The 26,677-nt window shown below is 49.1% G+C and overlaps 1 long non-coding RNA gene and 1 pseudogene across 1 annotated transcript; one reads left to right on the top strand and one right to left on the bottom strand.

The window, feature by feature from the left end:
- Positions 1-1,162, top strand: LOC138685001 (uncharacterized). Its single transcript, XR_011324218.1, has 3 exons — positions 1-141; positions 404-529; positions 1,085-1,162. It is a non-coding gene; the product is annotated as an uncharacterized lncRNA (long non-coding RNA).
- Positions 1,163-11,036: 9,874 nt separating this feature from the next.
- On the bottom strand, positions 11,037-21,999 carry LOC104316260 (up-regulator of cell proliferation-like; annotated as a pseudogene).
- Positions 22,000-26,677: the final 4,678 nt, after the last annotated feature.

Here is a 26,677-nt window from a genome sequence, read left to right as displayed (position 1 = left end):
CAGCACTAGCGGCCTGTGGGCTCCCCACCCTCCAGCCCAGCCCAGGGGCAAGGAGGAAAAGAAGAAGTGGAGGAAGGCTGAAAACGCTCTCCCAGAAGAGGAGATGGCATCAGCAGCCCAGCTGAAAAGGCTCCAGCCTGGGTACATGTGCGCCGTCGCGTAGCCGTGACCCCGCAGAGATGTCCAGCACCCCGGTCCCTGCATCCTGGGGTGGTGTAGGACAGCCTCTGATGTCTCCTAACACGGGCATGGCCCGGGTCACCCCCACAGCCAAGGCCCAAAACTCACCGCAGGGTCAAAGCGTGGGTGGACATGGGAGCAGGTGGGCACAGGGGCTGGAGGCGGGGAGAAGCAGAAGGGTCTCCAGCAGAGGCTGAGGGATGACATTTCCCTGTCGTTGCAGCAACCTTTCCCCACGAGCCGCCCAGGTCCTGAAAAGGCTGGAGCCGTATCAAGCACGGCGGGACATATTCAAGCATGTTGTGGAGACCAACAGGCGGAAGCTGGAGCAGCAGAGGCAGCTCCCCTGGTAACTATCTCCAAAAAGGGACAGTGTTTCTCTCGGCTGCAGGGCCCATCCCTCCACTGAGGACAGCCCTGGGGGGGAAAGAGGGCATTTCTCTGACACCCCTTGTGAGACAGAAGCAGGTTTTGGAGAGTGGCTTTGGGCTGGAGCTCCCTGACATCCAAGGGGTCTGGCTGGGCACCCAGACTGGCTTTCCGTGTGGCACATAAAAGTCCTGGCTGAAGACAGAGGGACCCCGCTGATGGCTGGCTCTCCCCAGACCAGACCAGAGAGTCTGTCCTTCCCTTGCAAAGTCCTGGCCCCAAGACACCTTGCCCTGAGTGGGGATACCTGTTGGGGACACCCAAGGTCAGGCTCCACCTGACTCAGCCCCAGGCTGACCAGCTGCACCTGGGACTTTCTCCTGGGCTTGGGCACAAGGGGCCTCTCCCACTTCACAGGCACCTTGAGGCTTCATCCCAAGCAGATCCCACCACAGGTGGCCTGAGCTAAGCCTGCAGGATTTCTCTGTCTTCTCCCTGCCCATCCCATCCCATCCGTTTCTTTCTACCTCCCTAGCGCTCGATGCTCGTCCTGCAACAGAGGGGAAGGTGCCAGGAGCAACAGCTGCAGCAGCGGGGCTGTGAGCAAAGGGGCTGGGAAGCTTCCCAGCTGCCAAAATCCACCTAAAAAAGCAAAATAAAGAGTAGTTCTCAGCTGGAGGTGCCGGCCTGTGCCTGGTGGGTCTGTCTGCAGTGGGATCCCAGAGTGGCTCACAGGGACAGGAGGGAATCAAGTCCCCCACGGCCCGTGGCGCGAACACGTGCACCCCTACTCCTGCGCCCCAGCACACTGTCCACGCCACGTGTGTGCACGCAGCCCCAGCACACACATGCTCACACACACGTAGAGAGAACTCACACTTCTGGGTGAGTGGTGGGGCCGGGGCTGTCCTGGGCTGTTCCTTGCACCAGCCTGAGGTGGTCACACTATGGTGGGATGTCGCGCGTTCCAGTCGCGACAATCTAGGAGAAACGACGCATCGCCAGGGACTCGCCCTGGGGAGAAACGGACCAACACAGATACTGTGGATCAAGCGATTTCTCCGTTTAATTGCTGCGTAACACTTGGTTATATACCACAACCATGCGCAACCCATCTACTGATTGGTTAACATGTGCTGTTCACGCACCTAAAGCAATAGTTCGATTGGATGAGGCCTTCTGATCACGCAAATGGTTCCTCCTGTCTTTGTCTGTCCTGCTTTCAGTCACGTAGGCCCAACTTGTTCAGCTTTTTGTGCTTATTTCATCAAACTTTGTAGCAACAGTTAGCCTTCGCTGCGTCCTTGAGGCCTGCTGCTTGCTGAGGCCTCTGGCTCACAAATTGAACAGTCCCATTGTGTCTCTTGTTCACTATGTGTCTGTTCTTATAATTATCCCACAGTGGGAGGGGTGGCTGGGATCCCCATGGGCAATGGGAGTGCAGGGCAAGGCCCCCAGACCCGTTGGGGACACCCCTCCTCCAGTGTCTGTCCCAGCACGATGCTGTCCAGTGAAATCAGCCCAGTGAAATCCCGTGCCGCCTGGATAATGCAGAGACCTTAATTTTTAAGATGCAAGGCTCATTTTCAGGGCTGAAAGAATAATTTTTAACGGCCCAAAGCCTCCATTTGAGGGTCCAAATAATCATTTTTAAGGTACAAAACCTCGTGTTTAGTGTTCAAACCTCATTTATAAGTTCCAAAGCCCTCTTTCAAGGTTCAAAGACTCACCCAGAGGTATAGAAATAGATCTTCTCAGTTCATCCAAAACAGCTGTTGCCATTTCATCATTTAAGTGGCAGAAAACTCTTCTTGGCCAAACCAGCTCTTTACGAACACAGTAAAAGTGCTTACCTTCATACTGGAACTTTCCTCTTAACACAGGGGAAAGAGAAGGCATAGCTATTGCATTGATTTTTCTTAGATGGCTACACCTCATAGCCATCCTGTGAAGACATTAAGGACTTTCAAAAAAGGATTCTCCTTTGGGAAATGTCTCCTTCCAAGCAGACAAAGTTGCAGTGCATTTGTATACATAGCTTGCTAATCTTTCTGCCAGAGACAGCATCAAATCTCTTCAAGCACACTGTCAGGACATTGGAGGAACGATGTATTGTAAGCCTCTTGGATGCAGTGGCCAGCTGTTCACACCTTGAAAACAAGCACAGACCCAATTGTTACAACCTATCTTCTCCCCACTCCACCCCCCCATCCATGTATGGTTGAGCTAATGCTTGATTTGCCCAACTATTCAGAACCCTTAAGGCCACACGCTCTCACTGAAGGTAGCTGCAGTCTACAGTAGCTCACTTCAGAAAGCAGCAGTCTGCAGTCTTTACAAGAACAAGGCATGACACTGTTCAGAGAGCCAGCAGGGGTGGCTACTTCTTCAAGGACCAAGGTCTCCTGGACAGAGACGCAAGCATCCGAAAAGCCTTGGAAATGAAATTGTTGATTGCTTTTTTGAGGAAGCTGCTGCTGCCAAATTACTGTCCAGAGCTCCTTCTTGCTTCAACTCACCACTGCATATGGGACATGTCTTTTCCCTTCTGGCCGTAGGGGTAGTTCAGTGGGCAACTTCATAGCTAGGAAGGTTGACCACCTCCAGGGCAGACATGGCCAGGAATAAAATGCCTATCAAAGCTTTCCAAATATTCAGGCAGAAGGAAAAATATTACCTGTCTTAGAAACAAATGCATTATTTTTCAAGTTCTGGATGATTTGGATGGATTTGTTGTATGGGGAAAAAAAAAAAAGAAAAAAACCCAAGCTGTCTCATGACTGGGTTTCTCAATTAAGTCAAAACATAACTACTGCTCCCAGACATGCAATACCCTAACCCAGTACCTACTGTGAAGATGTCATTAATAATAAACTTATTGCTACATTTACAGACATTTTCACCATCCAGCTGCTCAGGTTTGACAAAGTCTTCCAGACCTCCAGTGACACATGAGGCTGCCTGGATGAGAATGAAAGGCGAGCACTAAGCTCCTGGAAAATCAAAATCCCAAGAAACAGCTGCCCATGTGGTATCAAGAGTTACCCCAATAAACAGCTACCTCTGGGCAGTACCAGAGTTGCCTGTAGTACATATGCTCAAAAATCACAAAAGCAATCAACCTCATCCATACAGCAATCAGACGTGTATTGAGGCCCAAAACAGGGTGGTATGACAGTATCATCATGGCTGTAGATACCATCCTTACTCTTTGCCCAGCTGACACCCAGCACTGGGAGACCTTTTACAGGGCTTCCACAGAAGCAGCACAGAAGCCCAGTTCCCTTCCTGTGATAAATTAATTCAGTCTCAAACAGGATTCCAATCAAAGTTTACAATTTATTAAATAAATAAAGGCAAGCAAACAGCACTACACACACACCCACAATCTCTGCTCTACCACAACGCGCCCTGTGAAAAACAACCCAGCTTCTTTTATAGTCTAACATTAGTTACATATTCAGGCTAGGCGTGTCCTTCCAAAAGACTCTCCACCTCCTGGTTGTGTGGGTGCAGTAGTTCTCCTAGAAACTTCTCGAACTCTCCTCATTGGCTGAGGGGTCTTCTATACAATGTATCTCCGACCAAGCTCCCCACTGCTTGGGCACGACAGCAGACAACCTGTGTAACAGCCAACACCTTGCACAACACCAGCTGCGATCACCAGAACCCAAACAAATTCACAACAGACACCTCCCCCTCAACAAATGCATACAACAAATTGCCCATACACTGCCATTTCAATACACCCTCTATTTATACACACCTTCTATTTATACATACTAAAGATCACCCCGTTCATAACCTCGCTTAATACTATGATAAATGTCTCAGATCTCTTGTTTAAGGCTCTGCAGTTAACAACAAAATCAGTTTTGGGCGGGCAAAAAAGAACTATATACATATCATCTGTCTCCTCCCAGCCTGCGGTTATATGAGGACTGACAAAATGGTTAAAGTTTACATATACAGTGAGGGTCACATTTTATTATGTGGCCTTAGCATTGTTTATATTGAGAGGAATCAGATGAACACATTTCACACTTCCCATCCATCACCAAGCTCTTGTGTGGTAACAGCCCACAGTTTTACATCAATGGAGTTTACTGGAGATAAACTAGGCCCCTGCGGGAGCCTTGAAACATTTTGCACCACAATTTCAAAACATCTTACCGTGATATACAAAGCAGTATCAAGGAATGCCTCGTAGGTGTCGGAAGTGGCTTTGCAGCTGAAGCATGTTACTGGAAGGCAAAGAGAAATCCTTCTCAGGTTGGGAAGGAGACTAACTCTGCCCATTTCAACGACCAACACATACTACTTTAGCCACACTGGACTTACTGCTGCATACTAGAAGCTGTTTACCACAAACAGGGAAAGACCCACAGATCATTCTAAGGACAGTAACATTTTTAAAAAGTACCTCTGGATCTCAGAAAGCCCCCAAATATTTGATGGACAATGGTAGTTGCTTGAGAAAAGATGCCCAAGCTGGAAAAAAATGGTAAGGCAGAGTTACCTCCTCCAGAGTTTTGCTTTGTCTGAAAACCTTGGGTGTAGGGTTTCCTTGATGGGAGTACATCAAGGAGTCCAAAGGGCTCAGGAACACTGAAAAGGTAATTTGCTTGCACATACTTGCTGCTTCCACTCAGACAAGCTCTCTGCGTGGCATCGACAGTATAGCATAAGAACTCGTGGGCCTTTTCTTGCATGCCAAGCTGGAAATGTTCTCCTATTCCTAAGAAGAAAGAAGTTAGTAGTTCGCTCCTACAAGAAGGGAAGAAAATGTGTAAAAGCAGCTGAAATTATTCTAGGAATCCTTGGGAAGTGACAAACAGATTTACAAGGAGATGTTCGTAAAAGTATTCACACGACTGGCTGTGCTCAAGAGAGAGCAGGTAGTTGGCCAGAGCGGGTGTATACATCAGGCACTGCAGGACAGAGTTGAGGAAGCACGTATTGCCCAGGTTGTGGAGTCCTGCTCCAGCTCTCTGTCTTTGCTGTCAGTTCATGCAAATCTCTGGGGGAAAGGGGATCCTTTGTGGAAGAGCCATTACCTTGGCAATGACTGCAGGGAAATGGCATTTGAAAAGAGGTGAGACAATATTGTTGCATGAAAGCATATTTTAAAAAGTTGAGTTCCGTACAGGAGCATCCAGGACAACCTGTAACACAGAAATGTCAGGGGAAGCCTAGCACTGCCATTGACATTTACTGGTCAGGAAACAGGTTTGGAAAATAGTCTGTTCCCCTGCTTACTTTGCTGAAAGTCCAACAAACCCACACTCTGATTTCTGTGCCTTGGGTTACCTTCCTTTCCCTATAGAGTCTTGAACTGGATTATCAGGTCAAGTCTTCCCTGTTCCTGATCATAACTGATGAAAACAAGCAAGTACCTAGCCTAACCCTACTGATGTCAGATCTTTCTACGAGCAATGTCATCTTTCAAAGTCTTGTATATAGTGGCAGAGGACTGACAAAATGTGTTTTCCTGTGTCTAATCGAAAATATCTGGATAAGTCTGGCTGCTATCAGGAAACATCCCAAAAATCACTCTAGGTTGTCAGCACATCAATATTCGAGGATGGAGCACCAGCCATGTCTGTTGCCTTTGGGGATTCACAAAGTCCAAGCCTGCTGGTGAAGCTGTTACTCACAGGATTCATTCCCTTTTGTGGCGATTGTTCCTCTCAGGAACAGAGGGGAAAGTTTTGCATGACAAAGAATGTCAGAACACGCTCCAGAAAGAGATCAGTGCCAATCCCATCATCTCATTGCAAAGAAATAATTGTAGCTCAATAAAACAATTAAAAAAAACCAACGAATGCAACCCATAGAACAGCATCTGTCATCAAAAGTGTTTCAGTGGTACTTGTAACTGCTGCAGAGCTGCAGGCTGATTGCCCTACTGTCCCTGTCACAGGACTCCAGTTGACACCAATTACCAAGGCCCTTTTGAAAGACTGTATTGCATGTCACCTTCTTTGAAGAGGACCTGCTGCTTACCTGTGGCTAGCATTAGCAGCAGAGCCCTCAGGCTCTCCAGCCCACACTTTCCCACCTTGTATGCAGGAGTGACCAGCTTTCAGCCACTGCTTTAGCAGCTGCATTTGCCATGCTCCTTTTCTGTCTCCCTTCCTATGGCATCAATCAGGCTGGGCTTCTTGTCATGCAAGGCTAAGCCCAATGCCTCAGACTATGCTGCCACCCCCCTACTTACCTATCCTCGGGTATGGTAAAGAAATAAGAATTAGCAAATAGAACTCTACCCATGGCCTTGGCCAGCCTATAAAGGTGTAATAGCTCAGCCTACAGCTCAGAAGATATAGACCAACCTATACTTTTATCCCATATCTACCTACTGTATGATCTGTCCTGAAAGTTAAATCATAATTACCTTTGAAAGAGGATGGGAGTTGAGGAGAAGTGGGCAGGAAACAATAAATGGTTGGAAAAAAGTAGTCACGCAAGTAGCAAAGGAAGGAGCCAAATTATCCCGAAGGCCAGCTCAACCCAACTAGCTTTCGCTGGCCCGCTTTTCGGGATCCCAGGCCCTGGCCAGGTGAGCTCACAGTGGTCGGGCAGGTGCCGCATCACTGTCCCTCAAGCCATGCGACCACGTAGCCACCACAGCCCACGCACCTCCTGCAGTTGGCAGCCAGCAGCTGCTGGGCTTCCCCACATGCTGCTGGCAAAGGGCTGTTCGTCCGCTGGCAGAGCTCCTCCTCTTCCCCAAGCCACACAAGCCAGATGAATAAAAACGTGCCCTATGAGCATTCCTGCCACAAGTGACATCACAAGCACCCGCACAAGCCAGGTTCTCATGCTTGCCCAGTCAGCTACTCAGCCAGCAGTGACATCATGAGAACCTGCACAAGCCAGGTTCCCATACCTGCCCTATCAGGTACTCAGCCACAACTCGTAACAACCCCACGCAACCCTACAGGCTTGGGAAGAGTGGCTGGAAAGCTGCCTGGCGGAGAAGGACCTGGTGGTGTTGGTTGACAGCCAGCTGAATATGAGCAGGCTACATCCTCACTCTTTCGACAATTTTAGCTGAAATTTTCAGCATTACCTCTTGCCAGTCTTCTGCACTAAATTAAAATCCATTTTAGATCATGTCAGAAGAATGCCAGTACCATAGGTTATTAAATCCTACAGCTACAACACCTGGAGAAAACTACCTGGACTAGAGTACACTCATCATATTAGCCAAGTACCGAAGTCCACGCTTCCATTCTGCAGAGGAAAGGGCTTGTTTCTCTGAAGTAATTGTTCTTCTAGTAATCTGACTCAGATTATACAAATGAAAACCACACTTGGACATTCAGAAGCAAGCTTAGCTCTTTAAGGAGAGTCATGCTTTTGATAGCATATGTCCATACGTTCCATGTGGTTTGCTCAAATTTTTATGGTTTTAATATTTTGTACCTTCTGTGACAACTGGTTTGCTGCTAGATAACTTTATAAGTGAGATTTGATAAATGATCATATATTAACATTATAATTGAAACAATAGACAAAAGTGTAGCCAAGCAATTAACTAGTAGAGGTAGTTACTCATAAGTTTTGCAGTTCTTTGCTCTTATGACTAGATGTTCCTGTACGCTAGATGAGAACAATGTTGAAACTGACCACATGTGATTGAAACTGCGTTAAGCTTCAAGATCAAAGAACAAGGACAAGAACAAAGACTTCAAGGACAGCCAACAGAATCTCAAATGGGTCAGTGGTCGTAAAAGCAGCCCTTTGACTCAAATGAATTCTTCATTGCACATGATCGGATGTAGGCAGTACTATGATAATCAGTTACAATAATTTTTATGTATATGTATACTAATCTGATTAATATGTAATTGTTACTCCAAATAACCTCTTTGTGCTGAAGCTGTGACATGCATGCTAGGTGGAATTATTCCCCGTGCATCCAACGCTGCAATAAAGAATGCCTGCTTTCTAAAACTCCAAAATCAAATCTTAGAGAATTTCTTTGACCGGCTTTTCAGTATCACTTCTTTGGGGGCACAGTTGTTAGCAAGGCATGCCTTGTGTGTACAAAGGGTATCTTATGTCACAAGACCTTTGTGGTCTTCTTAAATACATCACTTCTTAAGTACATCATGCCTGCGAAAGAGTCTTTAGGAGATTGTGATCCATCCCTTGGCTCTCTGATGGGCAATGAAGAGTTTGAGAAAGTCATGGATGTTTTTGATGTTCCCCAAAGCAGTTTGTTCCTAGGCATCTTCTAGCCAGAAGTTGAATATTTACAGCCAGATTTTACATCAGCGTGTGTACAGTGCCGAGGAACCCTTTTTTTCCTGCACGATCTTTGTGCACATGGAGCTGTGTGTGTGGAGTGCGTGGATCTGTGTTTGTGTGTGTGCGTGTGTGCAAAGGGTGTGTGCCTGTTGTCTGAGAGCAAAAAAAAAGGGCTTTGCTGGGCCCTTTCTGAGGCTCTGTCCCTGATGGGGTCCCTGCCCCGTGACCGTGTGCTCCAGGGTCCCTCTGTCACTACAGAAGGGGAAGAGTCAGGTCACATCCTGGCTTTGGGAAGTGGCTTCTCCTGCCACCCTACAAGCAGTTGGGTGGCAGAACTGAGCAAGGGCAGTGCCAGAAGCTGGGCACTGGCAGCCTGGGAAAGGTTGGGGGGTTGGAGTAAATGTGAGCTGTTTGGTGCACCAGATGATGGCCCCCACCATGGTACTCCCTAAGAAGAACTAGCCCCTTTTAGAGTGAGACTTGAAATGCAGCTTATCAAGAAGGTTATTGCATAACTTTTGTATTGCAACACACTTTTAGGAAACTAATAATTCCTCCATTGACTAACAATAAACACACTGTTACCGAAATTCTCTATAAGACTTGGTTTGGGAGTTTTAGAAAGCAGGCATTCTTTATTGCAGCGCTGGGTGCACAGGGGATCGCTCCACCTATTGTGCACACCGTTACCTACAGCAAACAAAATTTATATTGTTCTAGTCATATACATATTCATGTTATCATTTACATAGTGCTCCCCCCCTTTGGGCATGCACAGTGTGAGTCATCTTTTTTTCCTAGTTAGCTGGCCTTGGCAAGTTTTAATTACAAAAACTCAGCAGAACCCAAAGCTTATCATCAGGGCCCAAGTCTTCTTGCCTGTTGATGCGCATCAGGCCCCAAGGCCTCCTGTTGGTGCCTTTAGCACATACCATTGACAAAGCTCAAGGTTTTCTTATCTAACTAGTACATACCAAAATTTCAAAGTTATTCAAGCAAGAAAAAGTTCGTCACTACAGCAACACAGTGAAGTTTTCCTTCTCATGCATTTATTCAAGGCATCAACACCACCGTTGCTCATAGTATCACTTTGCCAGGTTATCACTGCAAGTAATACTGAGTTCCAAGTCTATCGTGTAGGATACACAGTTATGTTACCATAGGGAAATCTCATAAGTCACCCACACGATTAATCTGCTATCCTGCTGCACTCAGTATCAAGGTATAAGCCTGTTCCTCCATTCAGGTTCATCCCTCCCTAGTCCAACCTTCCATACCAGGTCTTTTGGACACAGGCCTGGTGGAGAGTCTGGTGTGGTGGCCAAGACGTCCCTCCCTCTAGTGTTCCAGACCACCTGGGTGCACAGGTCAGCCTCACCACTGTCCACAGGCATTTGCACTTCTACTCTTCAGCAAATCCCCCTGTTCTTTCTTCTCTGCCTGATTTTACACTTTATTCTCCCTTTGTCCTTTCCCTGCACCCAACTTTTTGCCACTTCTGCTCCTTCTTTTCTCTTCCCAGATTTGTCCCATATAGACCAAGTACCCCTACTGCCTTTTTCTCATGGTCTCAGTTCTGTTACACCTGTATTCAGATTTGGTGTTTCTGACACGGTTACTTAAGTAACTTTGGCCCAGTAGTATATTACTGATATTGTCATCAAGATGAGAGTGGCCTTGCATTGCAGTACTTCCTTCTGACTGTACTGCTCACGCTTGTTACACTTTGTCTATATCACATGTTTTCTGGACAGATTTAGCTTATAGTAGCCTGCCTAATTCCAATTAAGCACAAGTCAGCGTGCATGCCAAAGCAGCAATATAAATCATTTTGGGCTCAAACCCTACCTTTGCCCTTCCATAGCTTTCATCATACTGCTGGCTGCCATCAAAAGCTGTGACTGGTTTTGAGGCCTGGTGTTGCAGCTTGACATCCTGCTCACACTATTTGGGAATGCTAACAAACTTCTCTTCTCTTTCAGACATTATAAATCATAGTTTAAAAGATGAATCAACATACAGTGATGAGGAGTCACTGTCAGGCTTTGAAGATGAGCTACTCATCAAATGCCTAGTAGACAGGTAAATGCCTCTGTCTGTTCAAATTCTTCAGACTTCTGGGTCTTTGTAAACCAAAGAGATCCAGAGACTGTTAGGGCATGTGTATTCCTTACAAGACTCAAGAAAAAAAAATAAATTATTTTCTGTCCATTGAGTTAAAAAAATCTCTATGGATTTGTGTAGCCATCTTGCCCTTCCAGCTGCTCAGGTTGTTGAAGAGGAAACTGCAGGCCAAATATGGGGTTGAGAAGAGTGGATTTCCTTGTGCTCTGCATCCCCAACACAGCTAGCACCAGCACCCTGGACTTGCCCCCCAGCTTGATGTGGAGTTGAGCCAACACATCAGGCACCCACTGGTGGAGGCTTCTCCATCCACCAGCTCCATGAGAAATCCCTTCCAGCTTCAGGTCAGCTGCCCTATCTGGGAGTTGGACAAGTTATCTCTGGTCCTGACATTTCTTTTCCTTGGGCCATTGAACATTCAGCCTTATAAAACTCCCCCAGCTCCCACATGAAAAGCCCCACCCCTAAGGAGCTCTCCAAAATGTCTTTATTGAGCATGATTAGCAACTTCAGGTTATTCCCTGATTGCTCATTTTCCTGTTTGTATTGGGCATTCAGCTAGAAAAGCTTCTCCCTGGCAATGTGATCCAAGTTGAATTTCAGCTATTTCAGGAAATAATGTTTTCCCACTGTGGAATGCAATCCTACTGTAGCAATAAATTACATCAAACCAGGGGCGAGATCATAGTGCTTTTGCTGTCTACATAGGTTCTGCATTTTCTCTGTCAGCTGAGATTTGTAATCTTCAGTGGCAACGTCTCCCAGCTTTCTCTGCGGCACAGCTCTTTCTCCACTCTGGCCAAGTTCTTCCAGAGCTCACCCTGCAACTGCAGTGTCTCCTGCTTGTCCTTTCCCATATGTGCTATTCCAGAACTGATCTCTGTGGTCAGTTTGCTTCCAGTCTTGACATTTTTCACAATCATTGCCCACCAAGATCTTCAGATCATATGCCACCTCGGCCATGCTCTCAATGCTCCCTCTCCTTTGGAATTGCTGAGTGTGCCTGCTATTGTGTACTGGAGGCCTTTATCAAATCTTGCTTCATTTGTGCTACTAGTTTTTATGAGCAGACATGCCCTTGTCAAGCTCAGTGCAGGGGCAAACTCCTTCAGAAAACACTCCTCCAGTATTTTCTTGGTGGTCCCATCCTGGTCACTGATGATGAAGCGGTATTTGGTGGTTGAGCCTGACAGACTAGACATACTCTCTCACCACCTTCACTATGAACACTGCTGAGAAAACAAAACTGCACCAAGTGTGATCTGATCTGTCCACGAAGATTCATAACTGGCTCTGGGAGGAGCCTGGACTTCTCCTTCCTGTGAGGGAAGTGCCAGGAAATTTCTACCAGCCCATCCGCAGTTTCCTGCGATGCATCACCCAACTCCACTTCCTAGTGGACAAAGAAATTTTGGTGGTGCTGGGAAGGACTGAGAACAGTGTTGAGGAGCTTGGACTTGGAGAAGCTGCAGTGCCCCATCTGCATGAAGGAGATGGTTGGCATGGACATGTGCACCCAGCTCTCCTCCTTGAAACCTCTGCCTTCTGGCAGGGGGTGCAGACTTCACCTCTTCACAGTGCCCCTCACGGCCCAGAGCAAGAGAGTTCACTGGTAGGTGTCAAGGGGAGGGAGCAGCAGTGGGAGAGCAAACTGACACACGGCCATTTTGGAGATGAGCTTCTGCTGGAGGAAGCTGTCTGAGGAATGCAAACAGGGGGTGTGAGGAATCACTCCTATCCATCTCAACCAGAGAAAAGAGATCATCAGAAATGACCAGGTCATCTCCATCCACACTTGTTTGTATGCTAGCACTTCTTCCATTTCTCAGGCTCATGCTTCTGGCCATGCCATGCAGACCCATTACTTTTCTCAGAAGATGCCACAGTAAACCTCCTTGGGTCTGAGGCATCTGGTCATTCATGCTTTGCTTAGTGATCTCAAGGATGTCTGTCAACTGCAGCTTCCTGGTCTGGTGCATCTCCAATTCTAGCATTGACAGCAGAGACAGAAGTCTTTCTTCTGTCTGGAAAAAACAAGCACATAAGCAAATCTGAATGTCATTACCATTCACTTGATGTTAGGGTGTAAAAGGAGTCACAGTTTCTGAAGAGAAGTAACAAACCCAGGAAATAAATAGGTCCTGAGAGCAATCCTGGAAGAACAGTCTCTAGGGGACAGACTGAGGACACCTCCGTAAGATTAGTCCTCGAACAGTGGAGGTGCTCAGAGGTCTTACTGTACTTCATTTTACATGTTCTTTAGGTCCTGGGATGCTCTCACTCAGTCTGGTGTTGGCTAGGCTTGGTGTACATCAGAGGAAAATGACGAGGAGACCCTGTTATTGGTGCTGTCAAGTCATGTTACTCATAGCCAAGCTCACCCTAGCTGGAGCCATCTAAGCCTCCTTGTAGAGTAAGTCCTAGTTGTTGATTCTGACAGCCTGGTGCAAAAACTGGGAATGCTGCATGTTCCCAGAATATGTCCTAGTCTTACCCTTGCTGAAAGGTGGCCATGGAGCATGGAGGGGCAGGAAACTCTTTATCTGCTCTGATATCAATTACTAAGTACCTGCAACACATTCTTTCTGGGAGGGATGGCAGCCTTCTTGTACCTATCATAGAGTGTTCAGTCCCAGGGATACCAGCAGGGCTTGTAGACCACCACACACAAGTGCGTGCCCATTCGATGGGACACTGTCGGTGCTTGATGAACAACACTAAGAGCACTGCCCCCATGAGCAGTGTACTGTTGAGGCTTCTGGGCCACTGCCTACAGCACTGAGTCCACTCTCCATGTACTGTTGGGGCTCCAAGACTCTTGCACACGTCAAAGTGCTCAGTCCAAGGCATAATGGCAGAGCTTGTAGAACATCACACACACCAGAGCACTCAGTCCCAGGATTCTGGCAGGCCTTGCAGATGAAGGAACTGAGCAGTGCAAGAGCTGAGCCAAGCACCCCTCTCCCTGGTGCTCCCTCCAGGAGGCCCCTCTTAATTCCAGTGCAAGAGCTGGTGAGAGCAGTATCGGCTTGTCCTTCTCTGACTGTCTTCTTTCCCCCTCCCTCCTCCTACAACTCTTCTTTCCTTCCCTTTAGAAAGAGTCTGAAAGCACAACTCCAACTAGGAACATAATACACAGTGTTACGGTACAGTTAATAACCCTTTCCATAAAACAGACCGTATTGTCCATTTTTCAGGGAAAAGGGGAAAAAGAAGCACTGTGGAGCAGGTTTCACCATGCTGGGAGTAGCCAGACAGCTAGAAAGGCAGGTTCAACCCCAACTTAGTGGAAGTCAAGAAATGGCTTGCTTGTATTTCGTGACAGGGTGGGGTTTGCAAGAGGCTTCCTGAAAATAAACTCTCACTGCATTATTGCTCAGGAGCATCCTGCTACTGTGGGAAGCTCTGAACCACCACCCCAGGCAAGAGACAGCTACAGTTGGGAACCTGATGAAATAAAGCTCATCGCTAAGAGCTGGTGGTAAGGGAAACTGTTCCATGAGGGCCTCCTGCATCATGAGTTCTGTTATTCCAGACAATCACACAACAGAACTGCTTCTCTCAACCAAGTTCCACACTGCAACCCACTGGTTTCATGCCACTTTACATGAAAAAGTTGTTCCAAAGTCATCTAACCATTAGGCAAGAGCCTTCTAACTTGCCAACAGATATGTCTTCATACTTGTTTGCACCTGCACATTCTGGGGTCCCCTCTTACCAGTTCCTTTTGCTGCATCTCTTCCATTCTCAGTTATCCCTAGTGGTCTATGGTCCACAATCCAGCATTCATTTCACAAAGCTAAAAATTCCAACAGACAAGACGACCTTTTTTTCATTAGTTGGATCACTGTTCCCCATTACAGGTTAACAGGTCTTCTCATTTATTCTTATTTGCCTTCAACTCTTCCACTAAGGGCCTATGGGATGCCGCAGGACAACCGCAATAATGCCAGCACCCCAGCCCTTCTGACTGTCCTGGTTTCAGCTGGGATGTAGTTAGCTGTCTTCCTAGTAGCTGGTACAGTGCTATGTTTTGAGTTCAGTATGTGAAGAATGTTGATAACACTGATGTTTTCAGTTGTTGCTCAGTAGTGTTTAGGCTGGAGTCGGGCATTTTTCAGCTTCTCATGCCCAGCCGGGGCACCTGACCCAGACTGGCCGACGGTGTGTTCCATACCATGTGACATCCCATCTAGTTTAGGAACTGGGAAGTGGGGGGGCAGGGATTCGCCGCTTGGGGACTGGCTGGGTGTGGGTCGGCGGGTGGTGAGCAATTGCCCTGCGCATCATTTGTACATTCCAATCCTTTTATTACTACTGTTGTCATTTTATTAGTGTTATCATTATCATTATTAGTTTCTTCTTTTCTGTTCTATTAAATCGTTCTTATCTCAACCCAGGAGTTTTACTTCTTTTCCTGATTTTCTCCCCCATCCCACTGGATGGGGGGGGAGTGAGTGAGCGGCTGCGTGGTGCTTAGTTGCTGGCTGGGGTTAAACCACGACAGTCCTTTTGGCGCCCAACATGGGGCACGAAGGGTTGAGATAACAACAAACCTGACCAGAGCTTGTTAAAACAAATTTGTCCTAAGCATTCATTATGTTGATTTATGTATTCTTAGAGTTGTTGCTCTGGTTTTTAAGGCTCTGTTATGTATCACCTCGCTTGCTGTATGTAGTTCCTCTTCTACTGCTTATCATCCGTGGGAGGTGGATTAAGGTTTTTCGCTTTGATGTATGGTATAACTCTGGTTTATGGTATGATAAAGTCATCAGCTGTGGGATTAATCCGGTATTTGCACTTAGCATTGTCACCTTTATACTGCGGGAGCCATCTGTGGGAAACTATTAATAATTATACCATTTACCTTTCCTCCATGGAAAACCAGTCTGTGGGTGGGGTACCTTTCTTCCCCTCTCCTTTCTCCTTCAGTCCAGTTACAATGGTGTTTGAGAATTTTGAAAAATTTGAATACTCCTGGAATGTTGGGACTGGCACAGTCCTAGCCCTACTGCTAGGAATTAGCATACTTCTGAATGTGGTTCAGCTCTCGTTTAAGGTTAAACAGCTATTTAAGAAGATCACCCAGAGATGTGCCCCAAGGCTGGATAATTATGAGTGGCAGGGTGTGTGGGGTAGTATGGGCAAGTACCTAGAAAAGTGGGCACCTCCGATGTTTTGGAAATTCACCCCTGAACAAGTGCAGGATCCAGAAGAACTAGTAAAATATTTGGAAAAGGTATGCTGTCACCCCGGCAGCTCCAGAGAGATACAAATCACTGCAACGTGCTGGGGCCTGGCCCATGCCTATCGAGCCCTGTTCGACACCACTCAGTACCCTCAAGGGGAAGAGAAAGTCTCTGGACCTAACAACAAAATGGTGAGCACCGCGGCCACCCAAACCTTGGCAACAGGCGCTGTGGCCCCTCCAGCCCCGGCAAGGAGCATTGCAGGCACCCAGACCTTGGCAACAGGCACCGTGACCCCTCCAGCCCCAGCGATGAGAACTCGGGCTACCCAAACCTCAACAACAGGCACTGCAGCCCCTCCAGCCCCGGCAATGAGCACAGCAGCTACCCAAACCTTGGCAACGGGCACTGCAGTCCCTCCAGCCCCAGTGACGAGCACTGCTGCTACCCAAACCTCGGCGACAGACACTGCGGTTATCCAAAACCCGGTGAGTGATACTGCAACTGAACCAGCGGACCAACCTGCACCAGCATCAGTTGCCCCCATACAGAAAAAGAAATATACAAAAAAATCAGTTCACTTAGCGAAGGATGAAGATGAACCAGGGTCATCACGGGAACCGGAGGAAGAGGCAGAACCAGAGGTAATAACCCGGTCCCTAGCCTTGAGTGAGCTGCGGGATTTGCGAAAAGACTTTGGCCGCCATATAGGTGAGCATATTATCACCTGGCTCCTCCGATGCTGGGACAATGGGGCTAATAGCTTGGAATTAGAATGTGGAAAGCTGCTGTATGGAGTCCTACACGACAAGTTGCAGAAACTGCTGAAGGAGAGGGTGAATCGAGTCAGTTTGCAGAGGTGAAAGCCATCCAGCTAGCGTTAGATATTGCTGAAAGAGAAAAGTGGCCAGTGCTCTATCTCTATACTGACTCATGGATGGTGGCAAATGCCCTGTGGGGGTGGTTACAGCAATGGAAGCAGAGCAACTGGCAGCGCAGAGGTAAACCCATTTGGGCTGCCACACTGTGGCAAGATATTGCGTCCCAGCTAGAGAATCTGATTGTAAAAGTACATCATGTAGATGGTCACGTACCCAAGGGTCTGGCCACTGAAGAACATCGAAACAATGAACAGGTGGATCAGGCTGCCAAGGTTGAAGTGTCTCAGGTGGACCTGGACTGGCAACATAAGGGTGAGCTATTTATGGCTCGATGGGCCCATGATACTTCAGGCCATCAGGGAAGAGATGCAACATATAGATGGGCTCGAGATCGAGGGGTGGACCTGACCATGGACACTATCGCGCAGGTTATCCATGAATGTGAAACATGTGCTGCAATTAAGCAAGCCAAGCGGTTAAAGCCCCTGTGGTATGGAGGGCGATGGCTGAAATATAAATTTGGGGAAGCCTGGCAGATTGACTATATCACACTCCCACAAACTCGCCAAGGCAAGCGCTACGTGCTGACAATGGTGGAAGCAACCACCGGATGGCTGGAAACATATTCTGTACCCCATGCCACTGCCCGGAACACTATCCTGGGCCTTGAGAAGCAGGTCTTGTGGCGACACGGCACCCCAGAAAGAATTGAGTCAGACAACGGGACTCATTTCCGAAACAACCTCATAGACACCTGGGCCAAAGAGCATGGCATTGAGTGGGTGTATCATATCCCCTATCATGCACCATCCTCTGGGAAAATTGAGCGATACAATGGACTGTTAAAGACTACATTGAGAGCAATGGGGGGGCGGAACTTTCAAACATTGGGATACACATTTAGCAAAAGCCACCTGGTTAGTCAACACCAGAGGATCTGCCAATTGGAGTGGCCCTGCCCAATCAGAATTTTTGCATACTGTAGAAGGGGATAAAGTCCCTGTAGTGCACATGAAAAACATGTTAGGGAAAACAGTCTGGGTTACTCCTGCCTCAGGCAAAGGTAAACCCATTCGTGGGATTGCTTTTGCTCAAGGGCCTGGGTGCACTTGGTGGGTGATGCGAAAAGATGGAGAAGTCCGATGTGTGCCTCAAGGGGATTTGATTTTAGGTGAAAATAGCCAGAATTAAACTGTATGATATTAGTTGCTATATAACCCTGCTACTGTATGTTATCATTACTATAATTGTTATATGCTATATCCATAGTACTATAGTAAGAATCACTTGGATCAAGCAAGAAAGAACTGTGATAAAACTGAGCAAAGTGCAGTAGTGATGGAACCAGAACTGACTCCAGCATGCAACAATCCAGCGGTGCACACCATCCTCCTGCTGCGTCCAATGTCATCTGCTTGTCACACCGCACTGAAGCCCAATTCTGCTCTACTGACTGAGAGGACTTTGCACCATCCCTCCTGCCCAGACAGACTGGTATGACAGATGGAGCCCAGAGTCGGAAACTAAATGAACTCAACAAACATTTTATGAACATAACCCATAAACTAAAGAACTGATATCTCTGTGTGTGTATACTTTTATATATATATATATATATCTATCTATCTATCTATCTATCTCATTGTTCATATGTCTCAAAGGGATGGAAAGGTGGTGATGATTGATCAGAATGTAACTAAAGGTATGGGAACTGAGCATGACGTCAATGGTATAGAATAAGGGGTGGATACTGTCCTGGTTTCAGCTGGGATGTAGTTAGCTGTCTTCCTAGTGGCTGGTACAATGCTATGTTTTGAGTTCAGTATGTGAAGAATGTTGATAACACTGATGTTTTCAGTTGTTGCTCAGTAGTGTTTAGGCTGGAGTCGGGCATTTTTCAGCTTCTCATGCCCAGCCGGGGCACCTGACCCAGACTGGCCGACGGTGTGTTCCATACCATGTGACGTCCCATCTAGTTTAGGAACTGGGAAGTGGGGGGCAGGGATTCGCCGCTTGGGGACTGGCTGGGTGTGGGTCGGCGAGTGGTGAGCAATTGCCCTGCGCATCATTTGTACATTCCAATCCTTTTATTACTACTGTTGTCATTTTATTAGTGTTATCATTATCATTATTAGTTTCTTCTTTTCTGTTCTATTAAATCGTTCTTATCTCAACCCAGGAGTTTTACTTCTTTTCCTGATTTTCTCCCCCATCCCACTGGATGTGGGGGGAGTGAGTGAGCGGCTGCGTGGTGCTTAGTTGCTGGCTGGGGTTAAACCACGACACTGACACATCTTTGAAAGCCTCCCAGCATCATCTGGTGTCACAGATCAGCAACTTGAGCAAGACTGACTCCAGGTATGGCTGGGTCAATAGACAAGCAGCAAGAATGCTGCAGAAATAGAGTGGCTTTGCAAAGTTTGACCATGATTAGTAACTGGTAGCATGGGTGTTAGTGCTTAGTCCAATTGTGTTGTTCCTCATCATTTGAAGGGTATAAGACCCCTGTGTACAAGCACATTTGGGGTGCCCCAGCGTGGCTGGGACACTTTGTGCCCATGAATAAGTATTTACCCTTGTAATTCTACACTTTGCATCTTAGCCTCTCCCATCGGTTGGCACAGGCCAGTTGCAAATTTTTGCAAATTAGCAGGTGTTTCCTTCAGCAGACATGCAGGGATGGAGCTGCAGAGCCCCTGCTGACCCCTCTCCCCTGGAGGACACCACAATGCCCACGCAGCCAAGGACCAAGCCTGGGGCTGCCCCCATCACTGCCAGCCCTTCTCTGGGCACCCCATGCCCCCGGCTCCCCTGCCCCACTCCCCGGCGGGCAACAGCCTCGCTTTCCCCAGTGGTAAGTGGGGCCTTACCTGCCATGGGGGGCTGAGCTGGCTGCCGGGGCCAGGAGCCACCGGGGAGCCCCCCACTGAGTGCAGGGGGTCAGGTCCCACCCTGCTCAGGCAAACACCCAAAGGTGGGTGCAGCTGCACCCCCAAAGTCCCCGCGCGGGGAGCAGTGGGCACTACGGGGTGGGAGGGGAGGCCGAAGGGGCTGGGCAGCCCTGGAGTGGGCAGGGGCCATGGCTGCAGCGCTGGGGCAGGGCAGAGAGCGCAGTGAGCATTGCGCCGATATTTGGCAGGGACACTGAGCGGCAGCGCTGGGGCTCAGCGGGTGGCACCGGTGCCAGTCCTGGAAAGAGAGGCTCGGTGGCTTGGCTCCAGGCCTCGTCCCACTCCACGGGCCAGTGGAGAATGGCTGAAGCTGGTCACAGCGCCTGCCCCCGCACAAGGCCAAGCCAGGTTTTGGGGGTGGAGGAAGGGTTTTGCACTGGCTGGCACAGAGGGCGGGTACCGGCAGTGGGGGATCTTCAGCAGAGGGATGTGCCGCACCGCTGCCCGGACATCTGTTACCAATATGCAGCCATGTTTGTGTTCCTTCACTTCACCGCCATCCATTATATATGGCCAGGATGGATTAGCGGGGCTCAGTTACACATCAGAAATTCCATCGAGGGGCTGGAATACAATCAAGAAGCAGCAGATCACAGCCTTTAAACACTGGTTGCCTGGTGAGGATCCATTACAGATTCAGCCTCTTAATCCCTCCCCGGTCCCGGCACGGGCTGACGGCTGGCACAGAGTGGCTTTCATGGGCACATGAGCCGACACCACCCTGCAATACAGCCACAGTGCCAGAGCAGGTTATGCTGTGCCGGTGGCAGCGCGGCACCGGGCAATATTGGTGGGGACGTAGTACGAAACATGGGAACATGGCCCGGTGGCGGAGGAGCCATGTGTCTCAGGTTAAGCAGACAGATGTTGTGAGCTGTGACACGAGCCACACGCGAGCCCGCTCCCACCTCCTTGCCAGCATGGCGGGCAAGGGCCAGAGCTCTGCCAGCTGCTGGGCCAAGGGGGGATTTTGCCAAAAGCCCTGCAAGGGTTGGATCCTCCTCTAGGTACCAGAAAGCCTCTCACAAATATCCTGCCTCCTGCTCCCCTGGAGTGCCGGGAAAGGACAGAAAGGGCCACCTGGGTGCCCGGCGTGGCCAGGGACCTCTGACGGGAGGATGCTGCTCACAGGGAGCCTTGGGAAGTGGCAAAGAGCCACCTCCTGCTTGCCAGCTTTTTTCAATCTAAATCTCCGTGAGATTTATGTCTTTGCATCCGTCTCCAGGGCAGAAGGCACTGAGAGGCCGTGGTCTCCCTCAGCAGCCTCACCCCATGCTCAGCTGCCCTTGATGGGGCAGACGCAGCCCCCCAGACTCAACACCAACATTTGGGTCCGCTCACTGGGAAGCAAGGTCTGCCAAGGCGGCAGGCAGGTGTGGGCAGCAGCTCAGCCCCAACGCCAGGAGCTCCCCAGCCACCTGGTCTGCAGGAAGGGATGGAGCAGGGCGGCAGCGAGGGCCCGGCACACTGCCACTGCACAGATCTTGGGGACGACCCGGAGTGGGAGGGGGGGGACCTCCAGGTTTCCCTGAAGAAGAGACTCCTGAAATACAAGGCACATCCCAGCTGGGGCCGCTTCTCCCATGCCCGGACAGCCTCCCCACGGGATCACAGCCCTCCACAGCATGGGGTGCGTGGGACCAGGAGAGGAGAGGAGGGTCTCCTCCAAACCTCCATCTCAGCCTCCTTCCTCACCCTGGCCTTCAGGAGAGCAGGCACTGGCCCCTTCGGGGATTTTTCTTGCAAGGGTCCTAGGGGACTATCCCCTTCCTCTTCCCCTTCTCTTTCCCCTTCCCCTTCCTCTTCCCCTTCCCCTTCTCCTTCCCCTTTCTCTTTCCCTTTCCCTTCCATTTCCAGGGGTGCATCCCCTTCCCCACTTCCAGGGCCATATCCCTCCCACTCCCCCAGTTCTGCAGCAATGAGCAAAGCGGCATGGAAGAAACCAGGCATGGCCCCTCTCAGCATCCCCGGTGGCTTTATTTCAGAGGGACCCCGGGGGGTCCCGGCTGGCCCGCTCAGAGCGGAGCCAGGGGAGGCGGTGCGCATGGTCCCCTGAGCGCGGCTCTTCCTCCTGCACCCTCCGCAGCCACGATGGGTCTTCACTGGCTGCCGGCGAGTAGCGGAGCTGGCTGTGCCCATTGCTGTCCCACTGCCCAGACAGGCTCTGGACACACTGGCGGGGCATGGGGGGGCTGCAATCCCCATGCGCAGCAGAGAATCTCCGGTGCTGGGGCCCTCCGGGGCCCCGCTGCTGCTGCTGCTGCTGACGCCCCTGCCGCTGCAGCCCCGGCCCCGCATACAGATGGAAATGGCCATGGGGATGGAGGGTAACCCCAGCATGGCCGTCCTCCACCAGCAGGCAGTGGATGACCACGATGGGCTGTCGGCAGAGCGGGCAGGTGGCAGCGACGGCAGTGGCAGCCCGGTGCTGGGTGCAGGCATGGCAGAATGCATGCCAGCACGGGTCCATGCCAGCGGGGTCTTCAAGGGGACCAAAGCAGATGGGGCAGGTGTCCTCCTGCCAGGACCTCATGGCGGGTCCTGGCACCAGCGGCTCATGCCTGGGCCCCTCCGGTGCTGCTGCTGCCAGGACTTGGTGTCCTGTCAGCTGCTGCTGGGACTTGATGGGTGCCGCTGGTGGGATTCGGTGGCTCCTTGGCTGCTGGCAGGTCACGTCTGGTGTGCTGTTGGCAGGACCCAATGGCTCAGGTGCTGCCCACAGGACTCAACGTCTCATGTGCCGCTGGCAGTACGTGACGCTGGCATGTACCGTTGCCCACCACAAGTGATGTCATGGCATGACTGTGGCTCTCTGGTGACATCACTAGGCGCTCAGGGGCACACCCAGGAGCTCTCCCAGCCTCAGAGACACAACCTGTGATGCAAAACCCATCTGGCAGCATGCTTCACGCCTCTGCATTTGGTCAGGCCCCTTTCAGGCGGTCCCTGTTGTTGTTGGTTGTTGCACCAGCATACACACTCACAGAGTGGTTGGGGTTTTCAGGGATGTCCAGGGCTCATCTTGTCCAAGCCCCTGCTGAAGGAGGGCCACCCTGAGCCAGATGGACCCTGGGCACCACTGAAAAGAGCCAGGCTCCATCTTCTTTGCACTCTCTCTTCAGATATTGATATATATGGAGAAGATCCCCCCAGCCTTCTCTTCTCCAGGCTGAACAGTCCCATCTCTCCATCGCTCCTCACGCTCCAGTCCCTTCCCCATCTTGGTGGCCCTTTGCTGGAGTCTCTCCAGTCTGTCCCTGTCTCTCTTGTGCTGGGGAGCCCAGCAACAGACACAGCACTCCAGCAGTGGCCTCACCAGTGCTGATCCCCTCCCTTGACCTGCTTGGCAGTGCTCCTCCTTGCGCAGCCCAGGACACCGCTGGCCTCCTTTGCTGCCTCAACTTCAACGTGGTGTCCATCAGGACCTTCTCTGCAGAGCTGCTTTCCAGCTGGGTGCCCCCAGCATGTCCTGGTGCCTGGGACTGTTCCTCCCCAGGGGCAGGATTTTGCGTGTCCCTTGGCTGAACTTCAGGAGGTTCCTGTCAGCCCATTTCTCCAGCCTGTCAAGGTCCCTCTGGGTGGCAGTGCGATCACCTGGTGTCTCAGCCACTCCTCCCAGTTCTGTATAGAACTGTGACTGATTTTGTTGGTTTGGTTTCTACATTTTGGCTAGCAAATAAAAGCAGAGGAAGGAAATCAAGGGAACAAGGCGTTGCATACCTCTCATTCCTTTAATTTGCAAAACCTACTTAGTGTTTTACTTCTAGTTGGTCCTACAGAGCAGCCAGTGCGGGACTGCTGAAATCTGGGAGCCTCCCCTGGGTGCATGACTATGCCCTTGCAGAAGCACTGCTCCTGAAATCACAGAGCCTGCCTTAGTTGAGAGAAGAAAGTAAGAGGGACTGGGAAGAGATTTCTATTTTCTTTTACAAATGGTGCTTGGGGAGCATATTTCCCCACACTGCTGGAGAACCCACAGTGTGATAAAGGAGGCCAGGAGGGAGCCGGTCAGGGTACCCCCCAGGGAAGAGAAGCAATGTCTGGATGAGGAATGACCCCACCAACCCAGCAGTCAGGGCACTGGCTGCAGCCCCAGCCCTTTTGGTCCCCACTCTCTGCCAAGGGCAGAGAGTTACTTTTTTCATTGGGAAAACAGTTCATTGTCCTGCTCTACCCACTTTGATAAGGAAGTCACAGGTGACTTCTTCCTCATTTTTGCTGCTCAACAGCTGATAATACCTGTCAAACCAAATCATGTGCTTTTGGGCGGTTCCTCCATCTGAACAACATTCACTGTTAGAAGAAGCACATGGGAGGCTATATCTGAAGTTCTCATCCACATCTTGACACAGAATGCAATACCTAGTCCTTTTTCACTTTGGCTTGAAGCCCTCGGTTCACCTGTCACAATCTGAGCATTAGCCCTCGTGTATCTCTTTCTCTTGCTGATTCTGCAGAATCTGTTGTGTTGCTTGCATACTTCACTGTGAAATTCAAAAGCAAGTATTGTGTTGCTGTACTTTCCAGCCTGACTGACAGTCCCAGAGAGAGAGTACAAGGGTGTGCTGCTGCTGTTATGGCTGGCCCACGCTGGCAGATGTCAACTTTGCTTGCTGCATGTGACACAACCCACACAGTGTTGAGGGCTCTTGTAACACCCTGAACTCCCCAGTGAAAGTCTACCGGGGGCCGCACCCTCCTTGCACTTGCTTGTGCCCATATGTTCCTAGCTACAAGGCTAGGGAGGGTCACTTGTCCAGACTTCTGCCTGCTTTGGGGTTGAGTACATGCTTGGAGAACGTGGGGCATGAAACTTCTCCTTCCCAAAGCACAGAAGGGAAATAAGACACAAGTACAGAAGAGGTAGGAGGCATTTTCTGCATGCCCAGTTGCCTCCACATTCCTGGATAATCATATTTGTTTATGGGAAATTTGGTCTTCTTACATCAACTTTGGCAGTAGTTGAGGTAATGGGAAGACAGCAAAAAGAATAGAAGGGACATTAGGATCTGGAATTGCTCTTTCATTAGCAATTGTACTTTCTTACACAGCACTATGAGTTCATGCCATGCATTAAAGAGCATGGCATCTCTGCCATTAGCATGAGCTCATACTGAGTTGATTGCTGGACTTAAAGCTATGTTCATGAGTACTGTTACTTGCTATTTAACACAATAGGTGAAGAGGTAAGATTTTCTATACTGGTCTTGAAGCACCTCTCTGCCTTATTCGACGAAATTGTCAATGGTACAAATACAGAGAAATCTTCATCAAGATCATACTTGCTAGGTGATGTACCTTAACTGAGCACAGAAACAGAGCAGATTAGAGAAAAAATGCACCTGTCTTAGCATCCTATCTCCAACAGTGGCCAATACAAGACACTTAAGGGACAGCTTAATAACAAAGCAGTATTCCGTTGCTGTGATATTGTCCTGCCAGCTTTCAGCAATCTCTGGTAGATCAGAGCCTGCCTCAATTAATTAAATATTAAACAGATTGTTTTCCTGGGAAACTGAGACACCCAGAAATGTAACGTATCTTCTCCAACGGCTTGCAAAGAAAACTGAGAATCACATCCAGTGCCTTAGAGAAAGTAACAGTCTGTGAAAACTTGTACTTTCCTTTAAAGAAATCCACAAGGAGAGTCGCCGTGCTGGTTTTTGGGGGGGGGAGACAGTATCTGTGTCACAGGAAAGGGATCTGCTAATGTTAAGCCAAAGAAACCTATCCCTACTATGTAGGGCCAAACCTACTCTGTGTTTCTCTATCACTTCGCACAGTAGGTTCCCAACATGGTTAACTGCTAGGATTGGCTTCTAATGGGCAAGATTTCTCAGGAGTCATTTGCAGAATTGTCAGGGAAGGGCTTGCCTCATTTATCAATTTTCTAGATTAACCATTCCCAGTGGACGCAATACAGGGTAAAGAATGGGGACAATTCTAAATAAGAGGACGCAAATATTTCAGAGTGGTTGGAGAGCTCTGACTACTAAAGAAGAGTAGCTGGGGCCTTAAGAACTTTTAGCTTTACCAAAGATCAAACAAGGTTAACTTTAATCTGAAAAGCTGTATAAAACTATCTGTCCCACCATCTGAGTCTCTATTGATTCCCTCCAGACTTTTCAAAACTTTGATATTGCAGGCTGATTCTTCTCCAACTGCACACACATAAACCTCCAGCTGTGTTAGTCTCTAATTCTGACTTGGGTAAGAAAAGGTGAACATCATTATTTATCCCTGAATGAAATAGGTATATACTTTCTCTGCAAAGCTGGACTTCTCTACCTGGCAATGGAAAATGACAAAAAAAACCCAAAACCAAAACCCCAAACAACCACATTGGGTTCTTTGTTTCAGGCCACCTAACACATTTTTCATTTTGATTCCATTCTATGAGCCTACACACCCTCACGCACATGTGTGCACACCCACTCCCTCTTTTTATCCAACTGTCACTATCCAGTGTTGCAAGACGCTGACCTTCCATGGTATGCACAGTCTGCTCTTTCCGGTTCACTGCCTTTGTTGATCTGCCATCATAGCCAGCATAAATCCTCTCTTCTTTAGAGAATATCCATCATCAAAGAATTAATGCTGTCATGCATCATTCTCATGAATTGGTAAGAGTGAGGTCTGTGCATGACAGACTCCAGAAGTTCCTGCAAGATGCAGATGAAGTGAATACTCCAGTTAAGATAGTACCACATAAATTAGCTGATCA

Source organism: Haliaeetus albicilla, chromosome 4, assembly GCF_947461875.1.
Source record: "Haliaeetus albicilla chromosome 4, bHalAlb1.1, whole genome shotgun sequence".
NCBI lineage: Eukaryota > Metazoa > Chordata > Aves > Accipitriformes > Accipitridae > Haliaeetus > Haliaeetus albicilla.
The sequence above is the reverse complement of the archived record's forward strand: the minus strand, read 5'-3'. Positions and strand labels throughout refer to the sequence as shown.